Genomic DNA, 13,872 nt, shown 5'->3' on the forward strand with positions numbered 1-13,872 from the left:
ATGTACACAAACAGATAAGTATGTGTACATATCAATATGTACATGAATAGTAATATGAATGTACACATGTATATGAATATGAATATTTGTGTTAATGTGTATGTGAATATAACCTCCATTTGATGACAGAATGTGACAATTAATGCCCTAAAGAGATGAAACTGGGATGGATACTGGAGCAAATGCTATATAGAGAAATCGATATAGATAAGGCTGTGTAGATGAATCTATATGAATATGAATATAGTGTACATGAAGAGCCCTTCTGATGAATTCCAAATCCAGCTGTTTTCAGTTCTACCCTCAAAATATAAATGGAGAAGCCATAAAAATGTATATAAATATATTTATGATTATTTGAATATCTATTCAAATATGTATATTAACATTAATATGAGTGAGTATAAGTACCTGAATATTAATGTGAATATATGACCCAAATATGCATATGTATGCATATGGATGAGGATATGTATTTGTACATGAATATTAATATGAAAATGTATGAATATGAATGTGAACCATATATGAATATGAATGTGTGTATGATCTATACATAAATATGAGCAGGCATATGAAAAGGAACATGAATATAAATATGTGTATGAATATGTCCATACACACATACAGGTATATAAGATGAATATGTGTTTAAATATAAAAATATATATGTGCATGTACAGAACATAAAAATGCAACATACATGTACAAAAAGATGCATACACATATCAATGTATAATGAATATGAATATGTGTACAAATGTGAAAATGTACATGTACATGAATATGAAAGTATACATGTACATGATAATGTGTACAAATAAATATGAATCTGTACAAGAAAGTATAAATATGAAAGTTTGTTCAAATATGAAAATGACATGTTTCAGTACAAAATGTCCCAGTTAAAACCCCAAAATGATGAAATCAATAAGAATGAGTACGAATATGAAAATGTACATGTACACAAATAGAAATCTAGAGAGGAATATGAACATGAATAATTGCAAGAATATGTACATGGATATGGATATGAATATGAATGAGTATATATGCAAATATGAATATGTATAATATATGGATGTTTATGAATATTAATATGAATACAGTGTACAGGTACATAAATGACTATATACATGTACAAGTATATTAATATGAATGTGGATGTATACATGAATGAGTAGGTACATGTGTATTAAGAGAAATATGAACACAAATATATGTATAAATATAAATATATACATGTACATGTGCCTGTACATAAATATGTACACATACACATACAGGAGTATGAAGGTGTGCAGAAATATGAATATGGAACATGTATAAATATGAATATGTACATGTGCACACATAAATATGTACACATATGCACACATTCAATTTCATGTACATGTATATATTAATACATATTTTCAGGGCTGGGGATATGGCTCAAGTAGCATCGCGCTTGCGTGGCATGCGTGAGGCACTGGGTTCGATCCTCAGCACCACATAAAAATAAAATAAAGATAACGTATCCACCTAAAGCTAAAAAATAAAAAAATACATATTTTCATATTTATGTGCTTAATATGAATATGTACATGTACACATGCATAAGTATGAAATGAATGTGTAAATATATATGGATATTGGTATGGTATGAACATGTAAATGTACACATACATGACTATGAATATTAAGGTGTAGTGTACATAAATATGAATGCATGTGGACATGTACACAAAATCGAATAAGTGTATGAATATGCATAGGTACATGTACCTTAAAAAGTACATGAATAGGAATATAAACATCCACACATACATATGCATGAATGATTGTGAATGTGTGCATAAATGTTTAATCATATGTATGTGAACATCAATATAAATAAATATACCATCAATCTGATGAGATCCCACTCCAAAATGTTCAAGTTCAAACCCCAAAATGATGAAACTGGGGCAGATACTCTAGAGATGAAATCTCTAGAGATGAAATCTGCATTCTAGCTCAGTCATTGTAGTGGGGAATTTTCCTCCTAGTATGCTTCAATCCCCTAATAGAAAATAATAAAACCATCCAAACACTTATGTTTGGGAGTCATCACCACACTATTTGTAATTATCTGTACATTAACCCAAATAATATTAAGAAAAAATCGTTGCATTCTCCACCTGAAGTCAACTGGAGTTAATAATAGTGACTATTGGTATTAATCAACCTTAGAGACTAGCAGTTCTTCACATTTGCACAAATGTATTCTCTTTTTTTTTTTTAAAGAGAGAGACAGAGAATTTTTTAATTTTTTAGTTTTTGGTGGACACAACATCTTTATTTTATTTTTATGTGTTGCTGAGGATCGAACCCAGCGCCCCGCGCATGCCAGGCAAGCGCGCTACCGCTTGAACCACATCCCCAGCCCACAAATGTATTCTTAAAGCTATATTATTTATGTGTTCTGGATCAATTATTCATAACTTAAATGACAAACAAGATATTCAAAAGATAGGAGGACTGTTCAAAATCCTGCCATTTACCTCTTCCTTACTTATTATTGGAAGACTAGCACTTAGGAATGCCTTTTCTAACTGGATTTTACTACAAACACCTAATTATTGAATCTGCATACGGGTCGTATACCAATGCCTGAGCCCTAATTACACTCATTGCTACCTCCCGTACAGCCATCTATAGCATATGAATTATCTTTTATGCCTTCCTTGGACAGCCTCGATTCTCTACACTAATTTCTATTAAAAAAAAAAACAATCCCCAACTAATTAGTTCAATTAAACTCCTTTTAATTGGCAGTGTTTTCAAAGGATTTCTCCTATCTAATAATATCCCTCCCTTTTATAAATACCCAACTCATAACTATACCTTTATATTTTAAAACTACAGCTTTACTAATCACAATTGCCATAGAATTAAATCAATTAACTCTTAATCTTAAAACTAAATACTATTCCAATATTCCAAATTCTCAAACATATTATTTTCCAATTACAATGCGTTGACTATATCCCCACCTAAACCTCACTACAAGTCAAAAATCAGCATCAACCCTATTAGACTTAATCTGATTAGAAATAACAACTCCAAAATCAATTGCAAGCCTCCAAATTATAGCCAACCATAACTTTCAATCACAAAGTTTTAATTAAATTATTTTTCTCATTCCTACTATTATTGTAGCATTAGCAATTGTAATCTAATTACCACAAATAATTTCAGTTACAATAAAGATACTAACAAATAAAGATCAACCAGCAACAACCATCAATCAACTCCCATAATCATATAAAATAGCCACCCCACGAAATCCTCAAGAATTAACACTAATTCATCACCATCCAACATTACGCAGTCCTCTAAATTTTTAAACTCAATTACAATCTCCACTTCATCATACAGCACTGTTAATAAAACAATCAATAATTCTATCAAAAAGCCTAATAATAACACTCTTCAAGTTACAACATTAGACCCCCAGGTCTTAGGGTATTCTTCTGTTGCTCTAGCAATTATATATCAAATACTACTAATATTCTCTCTAGATAAATTAAAAACACCAGTAAACCTAAAAAAAAGACCCACCAAAATATAATACAATTCCACACCCAATCCCCCCACTAATAATCAATCCTAATCCATCATAAATTGATGAAGGTTTTGAAGAAAACCCAACAAAACCTAAAACAAAGAGCATACTTAATAAATATGTAATAAATGTCATAATTTCTACATGGAATTTTTTAAAATATTTTTTTTTAGTTGTAGATGGACACAATACCTTTATTTATTTATTTTTATATGGTGCTAAGGGTCGAACCCAGTGTCTCACATGTGCAAGGCAATTGCTCTATCACTGAGTCACAACTCCAGCCCCTCTATATGGAATTTAACCATAACTAATGACATGAAAAATCATCCTAGCCAGATGGAGAAACACAGGTTAATAATCCCAGCAGTTCGGGAGGCTGAGGCAGTAGGATAGCCAGTTCAAAGTCAGCTTCAGTAAAAACAAGGCACTCAGTGAGACCCTGTCTCTAAATAAAATACAAAATAGGGCTGGGGAAGTGGCTCAGTGGTCAAGTGCCCCTGAGTTCAATCCCTGGTACAAAAAAAAAAAAAAAAAAGAAAGCTTAACTGAATAGAGTAATAAAGCATGTACACACAGCCGGTCACCCTCTTCAAGTACTATGAATTATAAACTAAAAATTTTGTTTCACCAATGATATAAGTAGAGATAAATCATAATAAGGTAAACATACTGGAAAGTATGTTTGGAATAATCAAAATGTAGCTTAACGATTCAAAGCATCCGGCTTACACCCAGAAGATTTCACACAACTCTAAACATTTTGAACTAATGCTAGCCCACAAGCCTCAAAACTCTAATATCACAATTTTATTAAATAAAACATTTACCTTTATAAAAGTATAAAATATAGAAATTATCAACTGGAGCTATAGAGATAGTACCATAAGGGAAAGATTACAGAATAATTAAAAGTACAAAAAAGCAAAGACTAAAATTTTTACCTTTTGCATAATGATTTAATCAGAATGAACTTCACAAAAAGAATTTAATCCAAGAACCCAAAACCAGACAAGCTACTTACCAGCAGCTAAAAGAGCTAATATGTCTATGTAGCAAAATAGAGGAACAACTTATAAGCAGAAGTGAAAAGCCAATATAGCCCAGTGATAACTGGTTGTCTAGGTTAGAATCTTAGTTTGATTTCAAATTTACCTAAAGAACCAACAATCTTAATGTAAGTTTAAATGTTATTCGAAAGAGGGACAGCTCTTTAGAAAAAAGGAAATCAGAGTAAATCTTAAATTTCCACAGTTGGCCTAAAAGCAGCCACCAATTAAAAAAGCATTCAAGCTTAACTAAACTCTGACTAAATTTACTATTAGTATTTTAATTGACCTACTAATTCTAAACTGGACTAATCTATAAACTTATAGTGTAAGGGACCGGCGAACGACAGAGGAAGAGACCACCAAGAGACTGCCTCATGCAACAGCAACAGGGGTTTATTGAAGATCCAGTGCGCTGGGGCTCCGTGCTCACTCAAGAAGGGAGAGCGGCCAAGAGCCCCGAGAACAACTTGAGCAGGGTTTATATACATTTTTTTAGAGAGGGCAGGGACTTTACATACATCATAGTCCCCTTTAACAAATCATCATACACCGCGGGAAAATCAAACAACTCTCAAACATGATTAGTACATTCATTGGTGGGAACAGGTCGGGCAGGGGTGATAGGTCAGTCCTAAGGCGGGGTATACATTTAAATCGATTGGTTTAGGCCCCGGGGTGCGTACCTGAGCTACACGGGTCGGGTTATTAAGCAACTAGGTAGTCAAGGGGGGGATTTCGACACACATCTAATGGGCAGTTCTGGGAATTATCTTAACTGCCACAGGAATTTCAGACCTTGAGTGCAGCTTAGAAACTTTACAATACCTGGTCCTTTACATTTTACATTCAGTTTCTTTTATCCTTTCAATAGAAGCAATAATGTTTTTTTTTTTTTTTTGAGAGAGAGAGGTGAGACAGAGAGAGAGAGAGAGAGCGTGAGCAGAGAGAATTTTTTAATTTTTTTTTTTTTTTTTTTTTTTNGGACAATAACTGATTACAAGGAAAATTGCCATCCGCAACTTTATTTATCTACAAACAAAGACACAAAATGAAGGCTAAAGAAACAACAAAGGAAATAATAGGTTGCAATAAAATATAATTTTTGAAAGTTATTTCTATTATTTTATAATGGTAAAAGTTAATTTACTGTCTATATATTCTATAATCCACATAGAGGCTAGATACTTCAACAATAAACAAAAAGGAGCTGAGAAATGTGAAATAAGATATTATCATCTTCAAATATCAGTTAATTTTCACTTCTATGCTGAATAGATTCAAAAATTTCATTTATAAGTCAGTCATTTAAAAAGAACAAAACCTGTGGCACTTTTTTTTGCAGTATTTTAATGCTCACAAAGCCGTTTTTTTGAAAAAAAAATATTTTTTTAGTTTTTGGCGGACACAACATCTTTGTTTGTATGTGGTGCTGAGGATCAAACCCGGGCCGCACGCATGCCAGGCAAGCGCGTTACCGCTTGAGCCACATCCCCAGCCCCAGCAATAATGTTAATATAAGTAACAATAAATAATTTCTCCCTTGCTGCAGTCTGGCTGGGCACAAAATAACCGAGCCGCCACAAGGCACTTGTAGGTTCAAACAGGAACTCCTTTATTGCCTGAACTCCTGCGAAGGCCACCCACGCGGCCCCTCCAGGAACACCACACACCAACCGGAACTCCCTCCACGGGAACTTCACCAACCAACACGAACTCTCCAGGAATCCCTGCGAGAGCTCAACCGGAACTCAATGGGAACTCCGTGAGAACTCAAAAGTAGCAGCGCCCTAGGCAGCAGGAGCCGCCCTATTGCCGGACAGCAGGGGTCTAATATACAACTGAATACACAGCCTGTTTCAATCCAGCATTATCCAGTCACAGCAATTATACCCAGCTTAACTTAATTATCATCATCTTAATGGCTCGCTGGCGTCACCTCTCAACCATTCCTTCTGGCAAAATGCCAGGGGCCATTCCGACTCAGCTGTGGCTCTCAACATTCCCTGTAAAAGTTTATATCAGAATAATTTATTGATAGTTAATGACCTTATAATATAATATGAATAATTCAACCATTAATAATTATATTGTTAACCCAACACTGTGATGCATACATATTTAAAAATGCAAAAGGAAGGGGCTGAGGCTGTGGCTCAGTGGCAAAGTGCTTACCTCTCATATGTGAGGCCCTGGGTTCAATTCTCAGCACCACATAAAAATAAAGAAAGAAAATAAAGATATCATGTCCATGTATAACTAAAAAAATATTTTTAAAAAAATGCAAAAGGAACTTGGCAAACATCAACCTGTTTACCTCACCTGTTTACCAAAAATATCACTTCTAGCATCAACAGTATTAGAAGCACTGCCTTCCAGTGACACATGTTCAACGGCCACAGTATACTGACTATGCAAAGGTAGCAAAATCCTTTGTTCTTTAAATAAGGACTTGTATGAATGGCTTGACAGGGTTTGACTGTCTCTTACTTTTAATCAGTGAAACTGACTTCCATAAGAAGAGACAGGAATAAGTTAATAAGACAAGAAGACCCTACAGAGCTTAAATTTATTAGCCTAAGCATTTTAAATCAATTTCTATAAGAAATAAAATTTCACCAATAAGCTTGCAGTGACCATGGAGTATAAATTAACCTACAAATGATTATAATCCAGACAAAGCTTGTCCAAATTTAAATTCATCAATTGATCCAAATAATTGGCCAATGCCACAAATTACATTAGGGATAACAGTGCAATCTATTCAAGAGTTCATAATCATAATAGGGTTTACAACTTCAATGTTGGATCAGGGCATCCAAATGGAATAACCACTATTGATGATTCGTTTACTCAATAATTAAAGTTCTACATGATTTGAGTTAAGACTGGAGAAATCTAGGTCACTTTCAAGATGTTTCTCCCAGTATAAAAGTGCCTTAAAATAACAGATTGAAATAATCTAAATCTAGTATACTATTATATACCCTTCCCTAGAACAGAGTTTGTTAACATGGCAGAGACCCATAATTGTGTAAGTTTAAGACTACAACCAGAGGTTAAATTCCTTATCTTCTTGTTTTTTTTTTTAATTTTTAGTTTTGATGAACATAATACCTTTATTTTGTTTATTTACATTTTTTTTAATGTGGTGCTAGGGAGTGAACTCAGTGCCTCGTGCATGCTAAGCAAACACTCTACCACTGAGCCACAACCCCAGCCCTCAATCCCTTTTCTTAACATAACATGTTTCTAGTAAATTCACTTCTCTTAATTATCCCAATTTTACTAGCTATAGCATTCTTGACTTTAATTGAGTAAAAAATATTAAGTTATATACAACTCTAAAAAGGCCCAGATGTTGTCAGAACCTATGGTTTACTTCAATCATTTGCTGATGCAATAAAATTATTTATTAAAGAACCACTTAAGCCCTTAACATTCTACATCATACTATTAATTATTGTCCCCTCCCTAGCCCTTACCCTGGCATTTATGATGTGAATTCCCCTACCCATGCCATTCCCCCTTATTATTATAACCATAGGAATATTCTTTTTTTATTTTTTAGTTTTTTCAGTGGATACAACATCTTTATTTTATTTTTATGTGGTGCTGAGGGTCGAACCCAGCGCCCCGCGCATGCCAGGCAAGCGCGCTACCACTTGAGCCACATCCCCAGCCCAGGAATATTCTTTATTCTTGCAACATCAAGTTTAGCTATTTATGCAATCTTATGATCAGGATGAGCATTTAACTCTAAAAATGCCTTAATCGGAGCACTATGAGTTGTAGCACAATCTCTTACAAGGTAACTCTAGCCATTATTCTAGTATCTGTTCTACTAATAAATGGGTCACTTATCAACCCTTATCTCAACCCAACAATATATATGACTACTATTAAGCATCATGACCCCTAGCAATAATATGATTTATCTCAACATTAGCAGAAACAAATAGAGCACCCTTTGGGAGATTCAGAACTGGTATCAGTATTCACCACAAAATATGCCGCAGGACCCTCTGTCCTTTCTTCATAGCTGAATATACTAATATTATCATAATAAATGCTTTAACCACAATCCTTTTCATAGGAGCCTTTTTCAACTCATGAATCTTTGAAACTTTTACATTTAGTTTTGTTATAAAAACCTTACTCCTGACTTCAATATTTTTATGAATTCAAGTATCATATCCATGATTCTGATATGATTAACTCATATTCTTATTATAAAAAACTTTTACCCCTAACACTAGTCTTATGCAAATAACATATGTCCCTACCTATTATTATACCATGTGTTCCCCCTCAAACTTAAAGAAATATGTCTGATAAAAGAGTTACTTTGATAGAGTAAATAACAGAAGTTTGAGCCCTCCTATTTCTAGAACCATATATGACCTAACATAAGAACCCAAAATTCTTTGTGCTACCCTATACACCATGTCCTACTAGTAAGGTCAGCTAAATAAGCTATCAAGCCCATATCCTAAAAATGTTGGTTTATATCCTTCCCATATTAATTAATCCCTTAACTTCATCTACCATTTATTTTACTTTATTCTCAGGAACACTCATTCAACTATTTAGTTCCCACTGACTACTCATCTGAGTAGGACTGGAAATAAGCATATTAGCTATTATTCCTATTCTAATTAATAAAGCAAAATTTGCAGCCCACAGATGAACATCAAAATACTTTCTAATTCAAGTCACTGCAACAATAATCTTAATAGCCATAATTATTCTTTTCATAAATACAGGACAGTGAACTTTAATATTTCCAACCAAATTTCATACCTAATATTTGTCACAGTCTTATCAATAAAAATAGGATTAGTCCCAGTTCATCTATGAGTGCCTGAAGTTACTCAATGAATTCACTAATATCACATCTAGTCCTATTAACATGACAAAAAATTGCTCCAGTCTCAATCATATTTCAAACTGCGCCATCAATTAACTTTTCCCTAATAATAGCAATAGCAGTCTTATCTATTATATTAGGGGGCTGAGGAGGACTAAACCAAAATTTAGTATATTCATCAATCGCCCATATAGGTTGAATAATATGTTATTATAGTTAATCCCACATTAACTATATTTATCTATATTATTCTTACAATCAATATATTTATGTTATTCAATTATAACAAAAAAACTACCACCCTGTCATTATCTAGTATATAAAATAAGTTCCCTCTACTAATTTTGATAATTCTCATTGTACTCTTATCCCTAGGAGACCTTCCTCCACTAACCAGAGTCACCCCACAATACATATTGAATAGTTAATATCAAACAATGATATTATTATCCATACATCTATACAATTACAGCATTACTAAACATAATTCATTTACTCAACATCACTAACTCTATTCCCAGCTCTAGAGATGAAATCTCTATAGAGATAAAATCAATAAGAATGAATAAGTATGAATATGAAAATGTACAAGAAGGAATATGAATCTGAAGAAGAATATGAACATAAATAATTGCACAAATATGTACAGGTATATGTATATATGCATGTGTATATATGAATAGGCATATTAATATGAATGTTTATGAATAGCAATATGAATTTAATGTACAGGTACATAAATATGACTATGTACATATGAATGTGTATGCATACATGAATACATATGTACATGTGCACATACATATATCTGTACATGTATACATACAGGTATATGAATGTATGTAGGAATATGAATATATGTATAAATATAAATATTATGGATGTGCACATATTCATGCACACATTCAATTTCATGTACACACAAAATTCATATGCATATTCATATTTATGTTCATGAATATGAGCATGTACAAATGTGTGAATATGAAATTGTGTATGAATATGTAAACATATATGGATATGGATATGGTATGAATATGTACATTTACACATACATTAATATGAAGGTATACATGTACATAAATCTGAATATGTGAATGGACATGTTCCTGTACAAGCAATTGAATATGTGCCTGAATAAGAAAATGTACATGTACATGAATATGAAAATGTACATGTCTGCATGCATAAATATGAATATGTGCATGGACATGAATGTGTACATGTACACATAAAAATTATGAATTGCTCACAAATATGTATCTGTACATGAAAATGTCTGAGAACAGGGTCCTACTCCCCCAACCAGGACCTACTCCTATTATGGGGCAGAGAGCAGGGATATCAACTCCCCTCATCTAGCAGAAGGCACGGTGATCCATTCCTCATAATGAGTGGAAGGCACAGGGGTATAATTCTTCATATGTATATATTCATATGTATACTCATATATTATATATAGTTATTAATATTCATATATACTCATATATATTCATATACATAGTCATATATAGATGTCTTCTCCTATTTTGTACTTTGAGGGTTTAACTGGAGTAGGAGGACATCAGATCAAGTGTACAGAGATTACTCTCCTCATTGGGTGGAATATGCATCATTCTACTCCACTCACTAGTGGAGAACATGGATATCTAAACTCCTCATTGGGTGAAGGGCACAGGGAGTGACTTTCCAGACTGGGACCTACTCCCTTCATGGGGAGGAGGGCATGGATCTCCTCTCCTCAAGTAGTGGAGGGCACATTGACCCATTCTCCATACTGAACAGACAGCACTGGAATCTACTTCCCTGAAGGGGTGGGCACAGGAACACATGCCCTTCATACACACACACACATGCACCCACATGCGCACACATGCGCGCACACACACACATATATACATATTCCTATATATTCATATCAACACATATATTCATGTTCATATTCATATATGTAAATATCAATATATATTAATATTCACATATTATTTATGTATTCATTTTTGTGTTCATATATATTCATACTCACATTCATATATGTACTCATATATACTCATATTCATGTATAGATTCATGCTAACTTATGCTAATTAAGTCATGATGCTTTCTTTTTTTTTTAAATAATGACGTTTTCACTCTTTTTTTTTTAAAGAGAGAGAGAGAGAGAGAGAGAATTTTTTTTTAATGTTTATTTTTTTTTTAGTTTTCAGTGGACACAACATCTTTGTTTGTACGTGGTGCTGAGGATCCAACCGGGGCCGCACGCATGCCAGGCGCGCGCTACCGCTTGAGCCACATCCCCAGCCCAGTCATGATGCTTTCTGATGCTCCTAATTCATCTCATGGATAACACATCCTCATTTTTTCCCCATGTCCTCTCTTCTCTGAGCTGCTAAGGTCATGCACAACTAGGGTTATGTATTCATAACAATGGGCCACAGATAGTGGTCCTGGTGCTTAGATTGAGGTTCTGGGGATAAAGAGTTCTAGAGTCCCAACAGGGTCAGGAGCAGGAACAATCAAGATTAGTCATGTATCTAGGTGCTGTGACGCACGCCTGTAATCCCAGTGGCTTGGGGGGCTGAGGCAGGAGGATCTCAAGTTCAAAGCCAGCCTTAGCAAAAAAGAGCAAGGAGCTAAGCAACTTAGTAAGACACTGTCTCTAAATAAAATACAAAATAGGGCTGGGCATGTGGCTCAATGGTCGAGTGCCCCCAAGCTCAATCCCCAGTACCAAAAGTAAAATAAAAATTAGTCATGTATTGCCAGAGACCCTAAAGTATCTGGGAACAATCCAAAGAGTCAAAAGTAGGATGGACATTGGGACAGAGTAGAGCAAGATGAGGCAGGCTGAGCTAGAAGGAGAAGATAGTCGTGGAGAATAGATTGGCATGCAAAAATACTTCTGTAAGGATGTCTGCCCTCCAACTATCTGCTCAACTATCTCTCAGACTTGGTGCCACCTTTGTTAGTGGCCTTGTGATTAAGGATTATTGTTTCAAAATATCTTCTGTAATCCAATCCCCTCATTTTACCTTGAAAAACTTCCCCTTGCCTCAGCCTCTTTGAGCATGCCTATGTTTACTATGGCACACATATTCTCAGAGCAGTGTTCTGCCATTTCTAAATAAATGAGATTACTTTTTGGAGAATCTCTCTCCAATTGAGATTTAGGTTGACAAGTATGAACTAAGTAGGGGAGTTCCAGAATATAGAGAGAAATCCCCATCTTCTGGGAATCTCGGGAGTGAGACATACATTGTTCTCATTTGGAATGGTAGCCTGGCAGCCCTTGTTACCTGCAGAAGAGAAATGGGTAGGAACCTAACCAGGTGATCAAACATCCTGGCTCTGCCTCTTACTGTGAGAACTGATGCAGGTAATTTACCCTCTCTGAGGCTCATCTGTAAAATGAAGAAGATAGTAGTATTCAGGGTGGTTGAGACTTAAAGCATCCAATCCACGTAAAGAGAATGTTGCATGTGAATCCTAATATAGCTAAGCACCTGCAGCCACTATTATTGCTTTATAATTGTTGTGATCCAACAGAAGCACCTCATACTGTACTGTTCCAAAGAGAAAATATCTCCCAAGTCATGGAATGCAGAGTATCAGTAACTTCAGCTAATATTATTAGCAGATTTCAAGTCATAATCTGCTTCCTGCATATCAGGGTCACCCTGCTACAAAAGACACTCAAGAAATTCTGTGTCAGGTGTGGTGGCACATGCCTATAATCCCAGCTGCTTAGAAGGCTGAGACAGGAGGATAGCAAATTGGAGGCCTGCCTCTGCAAGTTAGTGAGGCTTTGTCTTTATTTTTTTTTTTTTAATAAATGAAAAGGAATGGGAATGTAGTTTAGTGGCAGAGCACCCCTGGGTTCAATCCCCAGCCCTAAAAAAAAAAAAACAAATAGAAATTTCATGAGAAGACACATCTCCTAGGCAGTTTCTTGCCCCAAATGTATCCTCTGAATCCAATCATGAGGAACCTCAGACAAACTCGGATTGAGGGAGATACAGCTAAATAAATAGCTTGTAAAAATCAAAAATATCAAAGTCATGAAATACCAAAGAGATGACTAAGGAATGGTTCAGATCAAAGTAGAGCCAGAGAAAAGAGGTTAAGTCAATGTTTATCCTGGATTGAGTCCTAGACCAGAAAAAAAAATTATTGTAAAGAACATTATTAAAACCATTGGTAAAACTGGAATAAGACTAGTGGATTAGTTAATAATACCATATCATTGTTAAACCCTATGGTTTGGATCATTGTTCTGTGGTTATATACAAAAAAGTACTTGTTCTTGAGAAATACATCCTAAAGTAAAGGTAAAGAGTTACAATGTCTCTAACTTACTGCTGAGG

General features: G+C 34.5%; 1 long non-coding RNA gene across 2 annotated transcripts in view; it reads left to right on the forward strand.

Annotated features, from left to right (window-relative positions):
- The window catches only part of LOC125616248, a 34,162-nt gene that overhangs the window by 16,044 nt on the left and 4,246 nt on the right, over positions 1-13,872 (forward strand). The window contains exon 4 of one of the 2 annotated variants that reach the window (XR_007346857.1): positions 6,034-6,087. The exons of the other annotated variant lie outside the window; for it this stretch is intronic. This is a non-coding gene — a long non-coding RNA (uncharacterized LOC125616248). Of the gene's footprint in view, positions 1-6,033; positions 6,088-13,872 lie in introns of those variants that run through there. 2 annotated transcript variants of the gene reach the window in all.

This window comes from Marmota marmota, unplaced genomic scaffold (genome assembly GCF_001458135.2).
Source record: "Marmota marmota marmota unplaced genomic scaffold, marMar, whole genome shotgun sequence".
Lineage (NCBI taxonomy): Eukaryota > Metazoa > Chordata > Mammalia > Rodentia > Sciuridae > Marmota > Marmota marmota.